At 42.4% G+C, this 17,515-nt stretch overlaps 1 pseudogene; it reads right to left on the bottom strand.

Moving 5' to 3' along the window:
* Positions 1 to 13,098: 13,098 nt before the first annotated feature.
* LOC102911798 (high mobility group protein B1 pseudogene) lies at positions 13,099 to 13,708 on the bottom strand (annotated as a pseudogene).
* Between the last annotated feature and the right edge of the window lie 3,807 nt (positions 13,709 to 17,515).

Genomic DNA, 17,515 nt, shown 5'->3' with positions numbered 1-17,515 from the left:
CAAGAGGACAAGAATCAGCGAGGCAGGCAAAAACTCTCATCTTAGTTATGGGGACATGGGATCACATGGGAGCATGAGGCATGTTCTGCCTTAGGAGGAACAGGAGACACCGACGGGATGGCTATCAAGACACTAATGCTGAGGAGCAAGTGCTAAGTTACAGAAGAGAATCACAAGGTGACTCCACTAGTCACCAGCATGGTCATGCTCAGTCAAGGAAGCAGGAACAGATGGAAGAGCTGTCTATGCACTGGTTTTCTGAATTATACAGAAGCATCTCCAAAATGGAATGACTATGACTCTTCTGGTTAGAGAAACACAGTTTTTGTTTTGTTTGTTTGTTTTTTCCTGAGGCGTGGGATGCCTACCTTTACCAAAAGCTTCCAGAACTCCTTTCTGTTCTATCAGACAAACATTAGGCATCACTCAGTTAGCTGCGTGAGACTTCAGGGTTGATGGGCAGGAAAGTCAGGGGGAGTAAAGGGAGGCTCTTTACATCCCCAAGTGTGTGTGAGGAATGCCTGAAAATTGGTAGAGTGAAGAAAAAGTCTAAACAAGTCCAATTTATCATCGTGTTAAATCTTGAGGAATTTAAAATACGTGGGTATTAATCAACCAGTCAACCACTATTTACTCATTGAGCAGAAGTCCTGCTCTGTTTTGCCCCTGAGAAGTGTTTATACCCATGGGTTCTGTAGGCAATGAAATGGCATGTTTTCATTAAAATATGCACTTTAATTTCTGCTAAAAATGTCTAAGGAACAATTTCCAATAAGTGTTATATGTTTCCTGTTAAGACCTAGTAACTCTGACATCTAGACCACTTGAAAATTTAGGTGCTTCCCTGCAAAGCAAAGAAGCACACCAATGATCAAATAAATAAAATCCCTCTCCGGTCAGCAGGTCAGCTCTCATTTCCTTAGGGAGAGGCCACAGTCATGCTGTAAATATATTTAATCTGTCGATGTCTGCCCTTTTCTCTGGCCTTCTCCTGGTTACTGAGCACAGAGTGAGAGCTGGATTTATTTGTTCTTTTAAATCTTTTGAATTATCTTTACTGCCTATAAATTAAGAGAAACTCATTCTGCCTTGAAAATAAACAGCATATCTCAGTCGAAAGCATGCCTCATGCTGTGTGATGTTTGTTCCAAACAATTTATCTTATGTGTGTAAAAAGAGAGAGAGAGAGAGACAGAGACAGACAGAGACAGAGACAGAGAGATAGCAGAGGGAGATGAGGACATGAAACGTTTTCTCAGAACATAGTGGGAGTATGGACTGAGTCCTTGAAGCGATAATAAGTATTAACTTGAAAACATCTGCTCCAATCAAGTCTCCGTCAAACTTTTGAAGAGGCTTTACCAGACACAAAATGGCATTTCCTGATCAGCTGTCGGGAATGCTGTGTGTCTACAGACATGAATCACATCCCCTGTTTGTACATTCCATTTCACAACAGAAACATGAGCCTTTTCCTGCTGGTCCCTACCAGCTTTGCAGGGCAGGGAAAGGAACCAGCCTCTCTCCTGTGAGGCACCCAGCCTGAACATTCTGCTCCCCAGGGCTAAGAGGCAGTGCAGCACCAAGATGAGAGACGATTAGGTGACAATTCTACAAGCTGTAAGAAAAACCCAACAAATAAGGTCAGGGCAGGGTTCTGTTTGTTGTCTTTATAGGATAATAGAAATACCCATCTTTAGGAAATCAGAAGGCCTTGGACACCTAGACATCTACAGCAGAAAGAAAGGACCTATTGGTACCAGTAAACTCAACAGGGTAATACCTCACTGCCTAACATCAATATCTCTTTAGCTTTAGAAAAGTTGTGGTCCTGATTCAATTATTAATCAAGCTGGCTTTGGAGTTGGAATGTGGCTCTCACCTTCTCTAAGTCCAAGCATATTGCTAAAAGAAAAATTAGGAGATTCTGTCTCATATCAGAAGAGCCAACTGGTGTGGGACAGAAGAAAACCAATAACCTAGGGACCATTCTTGTCAAGATTCTATTTCTTTCCATGCTTAGCCTTGATTTCTGGGAATCCTTCCTTGACTGATGATGATGAGAATACTCATCGATTCTTATTTAGACAAAAGGAGATGTAGTGAATATCTGCTCTATGATGCAGAAGCACAGCCCTAAATCCAAACTTTCCATTTTGGTATTAATAATGTTCAAGTTTTCCACAGTGAAAAATAAGTCTTCCCAATAGCAATCTCTGAAGTTTCCAGGAGGAAGATGGGGCCCCACAGCAACAACTCTACCCAGTCTAGAATGATGTCATTGTACCCAAGAACTCAATGATCAGCTTTGGACTATAAACTCTTCAGGACAGTCCCAAGATGAGATGGTCCATCATATTCCACTTCTAGCCAGTACCTCAGATGACTTTACCCATTACTATGAGACTAGTTACAAACATTACAGCTAGTCTAATTGAGACTTAACCATTTAGCTTTCTTACAGGATCCCACAGAGATACCATCACCCCCTAAACATCAGGAAGCAATTTTAAGAAAATGACGCCCCCTCTCCCAAAAGTTTTTAATTTCTCAGGGTTTGTGGATAAGTTGTTATAGGGTTGTGGGTGGAACAATAAAATTTAGACTCGGGAGTCTTGTTTGGAAAAGAGAAAAAAGGGAAATAGATATAGGATATTAAAGTAGATTATTGTATCTACTAGTAAACTAATTTAGAAAACTATCAGCCTTAGATCAATTGCACTGATATGGATTCTTGTATATTGATACAAATGTAAACTATTGTTATATTCTATTTAAGATAATGTGTATGTTGATACAAATTCAAAACTATAATCATCATATTGTACACATGTCCCTACTTTCAAGATTTTGTATATTGATACAAGTGTAAAATTTTATTTGCCATACTGTATGTATGTTCTACCTCTGTTTAGGACATTTTGTATATTGATACATATTAAGGATATTATTATCATATTGCACTATGCATTTTTACCTCGGTTTAAGATAGTTTGTGTATTGCCTCAATTTTGAGGTTATTCTCCTTATACTGTCCATCTGTTTACAAGCTGTTTACCTTGTTAATGTGAAGCCTTAGTCCTTAGGTTATTTAGGTAGATAAGACTTGAAGATTAATACTCACCCATGCTTGTCATATCTATAGTTATGTTAGTTAGGTTTCCCATATTTACAGAAACATATGTCAGGTTTCTTCAAACACTTCATAGACCTAGAAAATAAAGCATTTAAATGTATTATTAACTTAAAATGCTGTTGACATGAGACATGATTGCTCCTAGTAGCACTGATCTACTCCCAAGAGAATATTGGGCTTCTAAGACACTCCATTTGGAAGTTTGTTTTCTTCTTGTCACAAAATGGCCTGCTGGGCAAAGAATTGCCCTTGCCTCAACTGCTAACAGTATGCACGCTGTCCTTTCTGATGAGGACATAAAGCTATTGAACCTTGCCAAGACAGCGTAAGATGGTCTCTCAAAATTCCTGCTTCTGAAAATGGTATGTCAGATATTTTAGGCCTGTAGCCAAAATGGATGCCCCAACGGTGCTGAGAAATTTTAGGTGACTGTCCAGGCTGCCAGCTGTCTCTGTCTATTCTCATAATTTTTGGAAATTGCTTGCTTGCATTTCCTGTTTTCTCAGGTATTTTGTTCCTTCTCAGGTCTTTGATAGGGTTGAAGACTAGATAGTTACAGTTATAATCCTCTTATATCATAAATAAGGATATTTCAGATACAAAAGTTAGATTTTTCATAGGACAGCTATTGGAGTAACCTCTGTACCATACCATTTACCTATGTTCTGGACATCTCTGGATTTTAGTATGTGTCTCTTGATTGATGCTGTTTTTGCAGGTTGTATTTCTATTTTGTTTAGGCTATTACCTTTCCCTTTTCCTGGACAATACTTGATAATTGTTCCTATTGCATATAGTTTTGTATTAGGTTAGAACTTTCTTATTTAGACAAAAGGGGGAGATGTAGTGGATATCTGCTCTATGATGCTGAAGCACAGCCCTAGAGATGTAGTAGGTAACTAACTGCTCTACTTGCCTCTGACCTTCAAATACATGGCCCTGAGGTGTAGCCTCTTGGCTACCCTTAAAATCTGAGATGCATGTAAGACACCCTCTTGGCTCCCTCATGGGACTTGGATGCAGGACTGACTGTGCTGTGGCATGTCTTTCTGTATGCTGTGAATATATGTTGTTCTGATTGGTTGATAAATAAAGCCATTTGGCTTATGGCAAGTTAGGTTATAGCTAGGTGGGAAATTGAAGAGAGAGAGAAGAAGAAGAAAGGCAGAGGGGAGAGAGACGCCAGCACCGCCAGGAGAATCAAGATGTGAAAATACCGGTAAGCCACGGCCATGTAGCAACTTATAAATTAATAGAAATGGGTCAAGTTATAAGAGCTAGCTAGCAAGAAGCCTGCCATAGGCCATGTAAGTGGTAATTAATATTAAGCCTCTGAATGATTATTTTATAAGTGGCTATGGGACCTTGGGGCTGGGCGAGACTGGAGAAACCTCTGGCTACATGACTGAGGTGGCCGGAACCATGTGAAACTGTGCCCCAGCATTCCAGAATCTGAGACAATTCTGTTCTGTGCAGTGCGTTTTTCTCCCTGAATAAATTCCTTTGCCCCTTAAGCAGACTCCATGATTTTCTCACAATAGTGGAATACTACTTTAACTGTGTAAAAGCGTGTTTACATTTGTTTCTGCTGCCTTTGTTAATGATGTAAGAATGTGTTCATTTGTTTGTGCTGCATTAGTTTAATTATGTAAAGATGTGTTGCACTTGTTTTACCTTGCCTGCCTAAAGTACCTGATTGGTCTAATAAAAAGCTGAACAGCCAATAGCTAGGCAGGAGAGGGATAGGTGGGGCTGACAGGCAGAGAGAATAAATCGGCAGAGGAATCTAGAGAGAAGCAAGAAGAGAACGAGGGAGAAAGAGAGGAACACACCCAGGGTCAGAAGCCAGGCAGCCAGCCAGGAAAGGCAGTGAAAGTAGGATAGAAAAAAAGAAAGAAAGAAAGAAAGAAAGAAAGAAAGAAAGAAAGAAAGAAAGAAAGAAGGAAAGGAAGAAAGAAAGGAGGAAGGAAGGAAGGAAGGAAGGAAGGAAGGAAGGAGGAAGGAAGGAAGGAAGGAAGGAGGGAAAGAAAGAAAGAAAGAAAGAAAGAAAGAAAGAAAGAAAGAAAGAAAGAAAGAAAGAAAGAAAGAAAGAAAGAAAGGAAAGAAAGGAAAGAAAGAAAGAAAGAAAAATAAAGGTTAAAAAGCCCTGAGGTGAAATGTAGCTAAAGAGAAACAGATTAAAATAAGAGCTAAGAAAAGGCTGAGCATTCATAACTAATAACAAGTCTCTGTGTCATGATTTGGGAGTTGATTGGTGCTCCAAAAGAAAAAGCCTGTTACAAGGGGCCAAGCCCTCCAGGGTTTTCTATGTATCAATTCTTATATAATCTCTTGGAGATCGCTATTATTTCTTTCTATGCTATTTGCTGGAGATAAGCATTATTCACTAGCTTCATTTTACAGGAAGAAAAAACTGAGGCTTAATTAATGTATCAGTCAACACCCAACTAAAACAAGATACCAACCATTCTAACTATTTAAACCCAAAGAAACATGATCAAAGAATTTGGTTATACTGATGATGGGGGCCATGAGACCCCAGACATCTATGGTGGGGGCAATTGACAGTCTGGCACAGCAGAGAAACACTGGGAGGAGCTGGCTACCGAAGCCCATGAGCCATGTTATCCAGTAGAAGGTAGAGCCACAGGAGATACGCACAGGGTATGTGTAGTAGCTAGTCCTTATGGGCTGAAACCATGTAGGAGCCAGAGGGCCTGGGGAGTGCACTGTCCTAAAATAAAAGACAAGCAAAGGACATTGTATTAGTGTAGTCCCCCGTGGATCAGGCAACACACTCAAGGTAAGAAAGTTTGATCAAGATTCAGATACTGAGCTTAATTATCAAACTATGTGAGGAGAACAGAATGGCTGTAAGGGACTGGGCAGTCATTAGAATAGCATGGTTGCCATGGTAACCAGAAGGATGGGGAAGGAAAGATTAATGGACTCCAGAGGGAGAGGGATTTTTGTAGAACATGCTACCTGAAGAAGAGTAATGAGTTTTTTGTCAAGGGATACACCTAAAAACCTCATAACAGTGTCAGGAGCTTGGAGAATACGGATTTATTTATTGCAATGATAGGAATTGGATAAAATTGTATCTTGATTATTCTGCCCGCCCCCCTTCATTTTTGGGTCATAGCTAGCCTTGACCTCACTATGTAGCTGAGGCTGGCTTTGAACCCCTGAACTTGCCTCCACTCCTCAAGTGCTGAGGTTACAGGTATCTGCCTTCACACCAGGCTCTCCTTTCCTTTTTCTTTCATCAGCTGGAGTTCTGCACTGGCCAAACACAAAAGAGACCCTGTCCAAGATGACATTCATCCTTTCTGTTTTTTGTGAGAAGACCAAAGCCTGGAGAATTTCAGTCACTTTTCCAAGGCCGTACACCTATTTATACAATTGGAAAAAAATCAATAATCTGATCCCAAATCCACATTTGTTAACCACTATCCTGGACTCTTTTGTTTGTGGGATAATTTCTTATATTACTTCTTCAAGTCAAGTATTTAGACTCTGCCCACCTCCTGGTTACAAAGTCAAATTCACACAGAGGCTCAGAGCCATCTACATCTGATGATTTACTTCCTGCTCTCTGGATCCTGCCCCTTCAACATCACCTTGGTTCTCCCTGTCTCATCAATTGACTGTCTACACATTACTAAGTACCACTCCCATTCGTAACATTTCCCATGAAGACAGGGTAGCTCTCTGTGAGAATTAAGACTGTGGTGCATACAGATCATGAGCTTCTCTGGTACCCAACCGAATCATGCAACAGAAATGTGTTATCCTGCCAGGGGCCAGGTGTAAGCTGGCCGAAACCAACAAGTAGAGACATTGGGCTTTAGAAGAAATTCCAGTGGTGAAAAGCTCCATATTTCAGATGTGTATTGTTGTGTTACTCATAATTACAGACCATTAGAAGCTGTATAAGGATCCAAGAACACACTACTCTCATATGACTGCCTCGCACCACATACGGATGAAAGCTTGAAGCTTTCCCCTACCTACTTCTGCTTCGAGTGTACCTTTGGACAAAGCTGTTAGGGGGTGCATTATGATGTAAGGGGGAAAAAAGAGTAAAAACCTCTTGCCCATATTTTTGGCTCCAGGTAGGTGGGAGAATTCTCTGCCCAGCCAGAAGCAAAGTTCAGTCCAAGAGAAGGAGGAAGTGGTTTGGGCAGCTCTGGCCAAGCCTGAAGGAGATCTTTTTCTGGGGTATTTTTATGTGCATCTTCTCGCTGCCAGATTAGCAAGACTTTGAAGCCCAGGAAAAGGCTGTGACCCAGGAAACAGTGGCCTAGGAGGATTACCAGAGAAATGGTTAGTAGATACAACAGTACAACCTCCTATGGCTCCTACCTGTCCAGCTCATCTCTCCACAGGTAGGAGTCTGAGGTCAAAGCCACAAGTCAAGTATCTGTCTCACAGCCAGTCTCCAGAGTCCTGGGTTTCACTGTTATCTGCAGACCCTTGGTGATTTCATTAGGAGGTTTTTCAAGGTCAAATTGTTTTAATATTATGATGATATTTGCATTTCTTACTCTATGTGAAAAGTAACTATGGACAAATCTGATACATTGACTTAACTAAGGCAGTGGTTTTTATGCTTTGATATAGTTTGGTGTTTAAACATGTTCATATGGCTTTTAAAAACTAGCTCATCTGATTATCAGTCCATGTAAGGAGATGGCAAGTGTCCTAGGCAGGGTTACTATCCGTGTGATGGAACACCATGACTAAAAGCAACTTGGGGATAAAAGGATTTATGTAGCTTACATATGCTGAATCACAGTCCTCTGAGGGAAGCCGAGGCAGGAACTCTAATAGTGCGTTAGTCTGGAGGCAGGAGCTGATGCAGAGGCCATGGAGGATGCTGCTCACTGGCTTGCTGATCATAGCTTGTTCAGCCTGCTTTGTTATAGCATCCAGGACCATAAGGTCAGGGGGGACACCACCCACAGTCACAACGTTCCTCTCACATGACTAATTAAGAAAATGCCCTCTAGGCTTGCCTACAGCCAGATCTTATGGAGCCAATTTCTCAACTGAGAGCCCCTCCCCTCAGATAACTGCAGCTTATGCCAAGTTCACATCGAAGCAGCCAGCATAGCAAGTATGCTTAAAGCATTTGTGTTTCAAACCAGGTGTATTGTCTATCACAAGGAACAAATTCATGCTCATTTGGGTAACAAGCTGAACCTAACACATTTTTCATAGAACCCATTTTGGTTTGACAGGTGACTTGACAGTCTGTGGTTATTCAGATTGAAATACTTGGCAGGGATCTTACAAAACCGGAGCAAAATCAGCCTGCCACTTCAAGTGTAGATAGAATAGAGTGCCGAGGATCCACTGAGTGAACATGTAAAGAGCCGATGAAGTACAGAGTGAATGTGTATTGGCGACATGGATACAGTCATGACAAGAACCAACGCCTCAGGCCCATAGGAAACTGGCAAAGCTTCTTGGGTCAGGTTTGGAATGAAGGCGGCTTCCTCTGACCATGTTTGCAAGTGATTGACCTGTTCGCCCAAAGACTCCAACGGCATCTTCTTCCTCCCTGGTGTTCACACCCGGAGACTGCTCAACCGCAGAGACCTCCCTCTGAGACTGGCTGACTCCTCACTTTGGTGTGGTGGTGGTCGGTAGGTGCCAGTTCAGTAACCACCTCAGCCCAGCTGTTCTGTGAACACCTGTCTGTCCTTTCTTTATTCTCCCATCTTGTCAGGTCTTTTTACAGTGCTGGGCATGGAATCCCAGCCTCACACTTGCTACGTAAGTGCTCTATTGTCGAACTAGAGACCAGCCTGAGGGTCAAGGATTTTTTAGCATAAAAATAATTTCTTGGAAAAGTCTAAGTTTTCATTATGAACCTATGAGTTTCCCAATACCTAAAAGACTTTGCTGATTAACTTGGCCAGGCTATAAATACAAGCATATTTTTGATACTGAACAAAAAAAAATTCGTAATCATCAACAGCACTTATAATTCAGTTGATAGACCAATGTACAACATGTCAAAAGCGTTCACAAGACAAGGATCTGTTTCAAGTTCAAGGTAGCAGCATTTAGTATAACAGTAAAGAAATTCATTGATGTCCTTTAAGAACTATAATTAATCAAAGGGATATTTTGATGCAGGGGAGTGACCTGAGGGCCCTGAGTATCCCAAGCACATGCCCTTCTGCAGAGCTGTGTTCTCATCAACTCCTCTTTAGCAGGGTCCCTCTTGTGAGATGTTTTAGAAAGTAATAAAGAAAGGGGTTGCCAATTATCTGAAAAATGTACACAGAAACACTCCTTCCCTCTTCAGTTTCAGCTACCTCCCCCACTCCGACCCTCCCTGCATCCACGGAGGATCCTCAGAGCATAGCAAAATATGCAGACACTTAAGTCCTCCATGGAGAATGCCATGCAATTTGCATATATTCTCTCGTGTACTTTAAAGCACCTGTGGATTATTTACAATACGTGACATGATGTAAGCATCATATAAATGTTTGTGATCATGTGCTGTTTAAGGAATAAAGACAGGGATTGGAGGAATGTCCTTGCGTGTTTAATAGCAGTGCATTTTTAAACAGTATTTTTACTCTTTGGTTGGGTGAATTTGCAGATGTGGAAGTTGGGGCTATGGAAGGCTGACTGCTATTATCATGTACGACTAGATTTCCTTCAAATGCTTCAACCAAAGCACCATATTACAGCAAATTAAATGCAGAAGCAGAGATGGGATTCCAGATGTCTTTTGTTAGGCTAAACTTTAAAGAACTTGCAAAAAATGCAAAATAATTTCAGTACTGTCATTTAATGTTCTTTCATTGTGAAAATATGTTCCTTCTTCATAAAACTATGTTATGATAACATATTACAGAGCCTCTTTCATTTCATCTATTTATTTATTTATATTTTTGTTTCATGTGTATGGGTGCTTTGCTTGCATGTGTGTCTGTGTACCACATGCATGCCTGAGAACGTGTCAGGTCCCCTGGAGTTACAGACAGTTATGAGCTGTTATAATAGTGCTGGGAATCAAAGCCAGGACCTCTGGAAGAGCAGTCAGTGCTCTTAACAGCTGAGCCATCTCTCCAGCCCTGGAGCCCTTTCATTTTAATGAATACATAAATATTTTTAAATTTTCAATTTTAATGTATGTCAATAAATACTAGTGCATATAACTCACCCAAACAAAAACTCTTAGATCCTCCAAAGATTTGAAGCATATGAAGAAGTCAAGACCGGCTGTTCAAAGACTGCTGACAACTTTTGATGTTTCAGGATCCTCTCTTTTATCCACTTAGTCTTCTAAAATGATAGTGAGGAAGTTTTAAAAAAACAGTCTTTTTAAAACAAAAAGTGATTTAAATATAGAATGCAAGCCCATGCATGGAAAATGCCAACAAACTCTGCGAGTATTATGTGTACTCACGCACAAGAGCTGGAAGGAGACTGTGATGATAATTGAAAAGTCAGGGCTTTTTTGATGTTTTTATATCAATGTTTCAATGGTTTAAGCAGTCAAATGAGAAACAGTCAAATACACAGCAATGGTATCATTTTTGTCAAATGGTTTAGAGTGTGATTTCTCTAGGTCCTCCCCTTTACTTCATAAAGTCCATTTGTCTGCTAATAGATCCTAGCCTCAACTGAGATCACAGATACTCTTGAGTTCTTTTAGCTAGGATCACAAATAATCTTGATTTCTTTTGCAATAAGGAAATTCCAGCTGCATCTGTCTCTAATGAGTCTATGTGGACTGCCTTTGCCTTCTAAGTCTGTTGACGGGGGTATAGAATTTGTGCAGTGGAAGCTTGGGGCCAAGGGGTAAGTTTCTGAATGTCAGCTACCAGACTGGAAGGAGCTAGCACCTGGCTTTCTTTACATGGCCCAAACCAGCTGTTCTGTGTGGCCAGGAGGACTGAACTGGACCATGTCCATAGATGGAGGTGAGCAGATGTAACATGAAGCTGGTTATGAATGAAATTCCAAAGAATGCAAACCTATGCACACACAGATAGGGAGAGCAGGTAGCAGTGCTGGGTGTTGGACTAAGGCTGTCTGCCCAATGGCAATCATCCTCTGGCATGGAGGACATGTCCTGAGATAGTAACCGGAAGGAACCTGGGACCCATAGCTGTGCCAGCCTCTGATCTGGACCTGTACCAAACGAAGAAGTGGCCTATGACGTACTACCTAAAAATTCAACGATTCATTCTTTTATTTGTTAATAGGGTCTAAGAATGTAGGAGTGAACAAAACAGATGAGAATCTCATCCCCACACTCTAGAGAGGTATCTTGGTCCTTTGTTTTGTTACAGCAACACTGGATGATGCCTTTTAGAGAAATGTAGCCCACGTTTGCCTTGAAGTAATGACTTGCCTGCTTCGACCTCACAGATGCAAGTATTACAGGCATGTTCCATCGTGCCTAGCTAGGCAGAGGACTTACAAAGAGGTTTATTTGGCTCATAATTCTGGTGACTAGAAGGCAGTGGAATTCTGGCCAGAGCTTTCTGGCTATGTCACAATATAGGAAGCAGAAGAGGACAATCTACTTGCCTGGCTCCCATCAGCCCACTCTCCAGAGGGCTAATCTAGCCACAGGAAACCTGACTCAACCCTTGAGACATTAATCCATTTATGAGGATGTACCTAATTATCTGTGCCCTAATTATCTCTCACTAGAACTCACTTCTTACTCATCCCCCACCTCAACATGGCCACACTAGAGACCAAACCTCCACCCCATGAATCTTTGGGGAGTGTTGAAACTAACTGAGGCACAGCCTCGGGAGGCAGCACATAATTAAGTAATGCACACGGAGCTATAATCCAGGATGATAATAAAGTGGGGATAGGGTGTGGGGATGAGTTTGTGGAGGTGGGAGTGAGGGGGTCTCACATAAAAGGTGACGTGTGAACAAGGAGCTATTTTGCTGCTATTGTATCTAAACTGTTTACACGTATACATGCAAGGGAAAGCAGGGCAGAAAGCACCCCCTTCTGTGTACAGAGGAGACTACTGTGACCCACTTGCTGGCTCGCTATTACACTGTTTTCTGTACCTGTATGAATTTATAACAGTTTTCAGTGGCGTGGCACAGGTCTGCATAAACATCTGATTTCCTATGCACAACACAGTGTGAGCAGCCTCCACATTTCTACCACAGAGAGATCTCTGCCAGAGAAAGAGAGATTATATATATTTATAATTATATATATATGTATGTATTACACACACACACACACACACACACACACACACACACATTTAGCTTCTCTCCCTTTTCTAATAAAGTTACCAACACTCAGGCGTGGTAACTTCACCATAATAACATTATCTGATCCATATTACCTCCCCAAAGTCCCATCTGTAAACATTAAATATGATTAAAGCTAAAAAATACGAGTAAAGTTTCCAAGTTCTTTTTTCTTTTTAATAAAAACATTGTATTTACTTAGAAGCATTCAGTATGTCAACAAAACAGCTGCAATTTCTTTTTGCAGTTATAGAATGGTATTCAGTTAACAGAACAGCAATTACCTTCCTATAAGCTGTATCAGAGACAACTGAAGATGAAAAAAAAAAAAACCCTAAAAAACAAAACCAAACTGCCATCCCCATATATAACTAATTTGTGCTGTGCACCAACAAGAACCTACTTTAAGTTTCCATGCCAATTTACAACCCCAGACTGGACCAGGCAAGGCTAGTGGCTCTTGAAAACACCACCAGGACAGGGCTATCTAAAGACACACTCGATAGTGTGTTAACCATACAAAAAGAGACACTGTACAGTTTAAAAACAGATCTTACACAGCCTTACATTTCGATTTTTTTTCTTTAAAAGGATTGAGTTGTGTACATGGTGGGTTAAATGCTTTATAGACAAAAACAAAACAAAACAAACAAACAAACAAAAAACCCCAAAACCCACTGTGTTCGAACCAACTTATTCACCATCATCTTGTTCTTCATCTTTGTCTTCCTCTTCATCCTCCTCCTCCTCATCTTCCTCTTTTCCTTGCTCTTTTCAGCCTTTTTCACCGCATCGGGTTTTCCCTTAGCTCTGCAGGCAGCAATATCCTTCTCGTACTTCTCCTTCAGCTCGGCAGCCTTCTTCTCGTAGGGCTGCCTGTCGTCCACAGCGGTGTTGTTCCACATCTCCCCCAGCTTCTTCGCCACATCCCCGATGGACAAGCCAGGGTGCTCTCCTTTGATTTTTGGCCGATACTCAGAACAGAACAAGAAGAAGGCCGAAGGAGGCCTCTTGGGTGCCTTGGAGTCCTTGAACTTCTTTTTTGGTCTCCCCTTTGGGGGGGGGGGAATGTAGGTTTTCATTTCTCTTTCATAACGAGTGTTGTCAGCCTTTGCCATGTCTTCAGATTCCCCTTTTCTTTAGCAGACATGGTCTTCCACCTTTCTGAGCACTTCTTCGAGAACTCTGAGAAGTTGACAGAAGCATCCGGATACTTCTTCCTGTGTTCCTCCCGGCAAGTTTGCACAAAGAATGCATATGAGGACATTTTGCCTCCTGGCTTCTTAGGATCTCCTTTGTCCATGTTTACTTGATTTTCCTCCACGAGGCACAGAGTCCCCCAGTGTCCATCTGGCTCTTGCTTGCCCCAACACTGCCTCTACAGAGCTCAATGTACTGCAATTTAAGGGTTTTTTTTTTTCCAATTTAATAAGAATTTCATACATGAATACTCTGTTTACATAATTTCTACTTCTCACTTTCTCCCCTCCAACTAACTCTTCCTGTGTCCTCTCCACTTGCTGTCATATACTAACTTCTTTAATTATTAATGTTGTGTGTGTGTGTGTGTGTGTGTGTGTGTGTGTGTGTGTGTGTGTGTGTGTGTTTAGGGTTGATCACTGAGGATTAGATAACTCATCAGGGAGACAAACTCATGGTAGATTATTCAACATCTTAATACTTTACATTAAAAATTAAATTCCAACACATGAGCTCTCGGGAGACACTCAAACTATATCTGAAACCTAGAGGTACAACATAATGGGGGAACCTGGGGCCCCATCTCGGTTCTGCCACTGATGTCAGCCTTCTTTGCCTCAGCTTCCTCCGCAAGGTAAGGGGGAAGCAAATAAGTTGTAGGGCTACTCACAGGGAGAATGAGATGACATTTGACAATAAAGTCCTTAGACTCCTGTTGATCGCTCTAGAGGTGATGGGACCTCCGAGAATGGTGGTGATAAATGAGGCGGACTAAAGTCTCGTGCAGCAGCCAGTTTTATTCAGAGCATCGGACAATTCATACTCTGAGGTTGTACAGGAGTAAAGTGTCCAATCACAAGGGCACGCCACCCGTGGTGGGCAAGGCACAGACAGCAAACCCATGTGTTTCTGTAGAGGTATATAAATAAATAACAATAGCCAGTTGTAATGACTAATCTGAAGTAAACTCACTCCTATCCACTGCACCTGGGAGGGTCGTGAGGGCTTAATCCAAGAACAATTCTGTGTGGGTGTTTGTTGTTTGTTTGTTTTTTAAGAAACTGAGGTCACAAGACTCATGTCTTGGTTTCTTGGAGTTTTCTCACAAGCATTCAGAAATCTCACACAACTCCATTCCTGGACCACATACCAATAGACTCCAGAGTGAGTGCTTTCCAGAAGGTAAGACAGGCAGCATTGTCTCAGTGTGAGGCTTCATTATCTCTAGAATGGCTTGAGATAGGGGGAAGGGCCGGGCCAGGTCAAGGAGGACACTTGGCTCTGGTCAAGGAGGAACTAAATGGATGCTGTGGAAAGCCTGGGAGGACTTTACACAGGGAAGTGAACGGCTTTGATTCACGCAGCTGTGTGCGGGATACCCTGCAGGAGACAAGAATGAGGAGGTGGGGCAGGCATGAGGTTGCTTTGGGACACAGAAGAGATAGACAGGGTCCTGCACTAGAGAGGCAGCGATGAAGGGCGTTCACTGGGACATGACTTGGGACGTGTGTTGAAACTGATGTGCTGTTGTACAGTGATGGGGCTCTAAGACAGAAAGGAGGGTGGCTCCAGGTCCAGGACAGTGGCGCCTACACTGACTGAGACTTGACTGAGACTTGACTGACTGAGACTTGACTGACTGAGACTTGACTGAGACTTGGCTGACTGACTTGACTGACTTGACTGAGACTTGACTGACTGACTTGACTGACTGACTTGACTGACTGAGACTTGACTGAGACTTGGCTGACTGACTTGACTGACTGAGACTTGACTGACTGAGACTTGACTGACTTGACTGACTTGACTGACTGACTGAGACTTGACTGACTTGACTGAGACTTGACTGACTGACTTGATTGAGAGGCTGGGAACACACTGAGGCAGATGGATATATCACTCTCTTCTGACCACATTAGCTGTATTACCGTCTTTGCTCTGTGTTCTTATTCTGGTCACCTTGGTTTAGACTTTGTCTCAAGGTCAAGGTCAGACTCCTGTGACATCAGAAGCCTCCCAGAGCTGCTCAGTTGCTGTGCAACTGGGCTTTCCCTCTGCTCTTCTCTCGACAAGCTTTCCTTTATTCCTTCTCAGATCCTCCCACATGCCATCCTTGCCTCCTTCATCTAACTGGCTCATCTTTCAGGGCCACGTATTGTCTCCTTTACAAAAGCTCCTTCTCTCTGAGTTGTTTGTTTTTTTATTTCCTTGTTATTACATACCAAAGCTCTCCCTCCCTCCCCTCTTCCCAGTCTACCCCCCATTTCCCCCCCACCATCCAGTTCTCCTCCACTGTTTGTCTTCAGATACAGGTGGGCATCCCATCATCCCGTGGATATCAGCCAGCCATGGCATATCAAGCTGCAGGGAGACCAGGCACCCCCTCCTCCACCAAGGTTGGATGAGGCAATCCGGCAGGAGGAATGGGTCTCAAAAGTAGGCAACAGAGTCGGAGACATCCCTGCTCTCGCTGCTAGGAGTCCTCCCCCCACCCCCAACACAAAGACCAAGTTACAGTACTGTAACATAAATGCAGAGGGCCTAGGTCACAAACTGTATGTATCACCCGTTGGTCTTTAGTATACTATGAGTTTTATTTTCAAATTTTTATTTACTTCCATTCACTAATATGATCTCAAAAATGAGCATCCAGCATGGGAAATTTGGGAGGAAGACTGGGGATTAGAAGGGCCCCTGAGGGGAGAGAAGGCTGTAGAGAATAACTCTATCCGCTTCACGGGAGCTTGGAGATGCCTGACACACCATCCCGTTTATGCTAAATTCCAACCAGAGTGCCAGGCCCGTTTCCAAGAGATGAAAATTGTCTGGACTTCTCTCCACAGAATGCCTGGAGGCTGTTCCTCTGGTCCAGGAACTGTGAGGAGGAGGAGGCAGCTGAGCGGGCAGCTCTGGGAGAGTGGAGCGTCTGTCCTTGTTTTCCTTCAGGCCTTGCTCGGCTTTTAGTCAGTTTCTCAGACTGAGAAGAAATCCAGTCTTTGTAGAGTGCACCCAGGGCCAGCTCTCTGGGTTTGTAGGAGCTACAAGCTGCTGTTTTTTAACATAGTGGCTAGTGGCTGCTCCTACCTCCTGGTAAACTGATAGTCAGAATCCACAGGGAGTTGGTGCCAGGACCCACTAGGAATAACAAAATCAAGACTCTCACATAAAATGGCATATTAATCACATACAACCTGTACAGTTCACATATACTTCAAGTCACCTTTCAGTTACTTATACTATGTCTAACATAATACAAATAATATACAAATAACTATACAGCATTGCTTAAGAGAAAATCCAAAGTCTGTTCACATCCTGTGTAGAGGTGTTTCCTCCCAAATATTTTTGATCACTGTTAGCTAAATGTCCAGATTCGAACCCATTCCTATAGAGAGATGATGTGGTTTCTGTCTTAGTGAGTAACTGAGGACCTCTTCTTCACGGACCTCTAAGTATCTAAAACAGTCTCTTAGGTCTCATCTGAATCAAACTAAGGATTAAGAAAAGCCATGATTAGATGTGACTGCCAATATTAACCTAGTTGACACAAAGCAAATTCCAGGTGGCCCTCCTTTCACGAATTCTCTTTCCTTTCCCTCTCTTCTCTCTCTCTCGTTTCTCTTCTCAAAATGTTGGTTCACAGGTACATGGCTGGAGGGGGAGGTGGTGATGTTGCTGGGTGTGGATCTGGGGCCATGGTTTTCTGGAGGCTTTGGAAGTAGTGGCAGCTACAGGGAGGGAAATTCTAGATAACCAGGGCAGCAGGAAGACACTAGTCCCCCATCCCCATGGATGATGACAATCTGCTTTACTCAGCCCACAGATTCAAGGGCTAATATCTTGAAAACACATCCCCTGCCCCCCTACACACACACACACACACACACACACACACACACACACACACACA

Source organism: Peromyscus maniculatus, chromosome 15 (genome assembly GCF_049852395.1).
Source record: "Peromyscus maniculatus bairdii isolate BWxNUB_F1_BW_parent chromosome 15, HU_Pman_BW_mat_3.1, whole genome shotgun sequence".
Lineage (NCBI taxonomy): Eukaryota > Metazoa > Chordata > Mammalia > Rodentia > Cricetidae > Peromyscus > Peromyscus maniculatus.
Note: the sequence above shows the minus strand (reverse complement) of the source record. Positions and strands in the feature narration are given on the sequence as shown.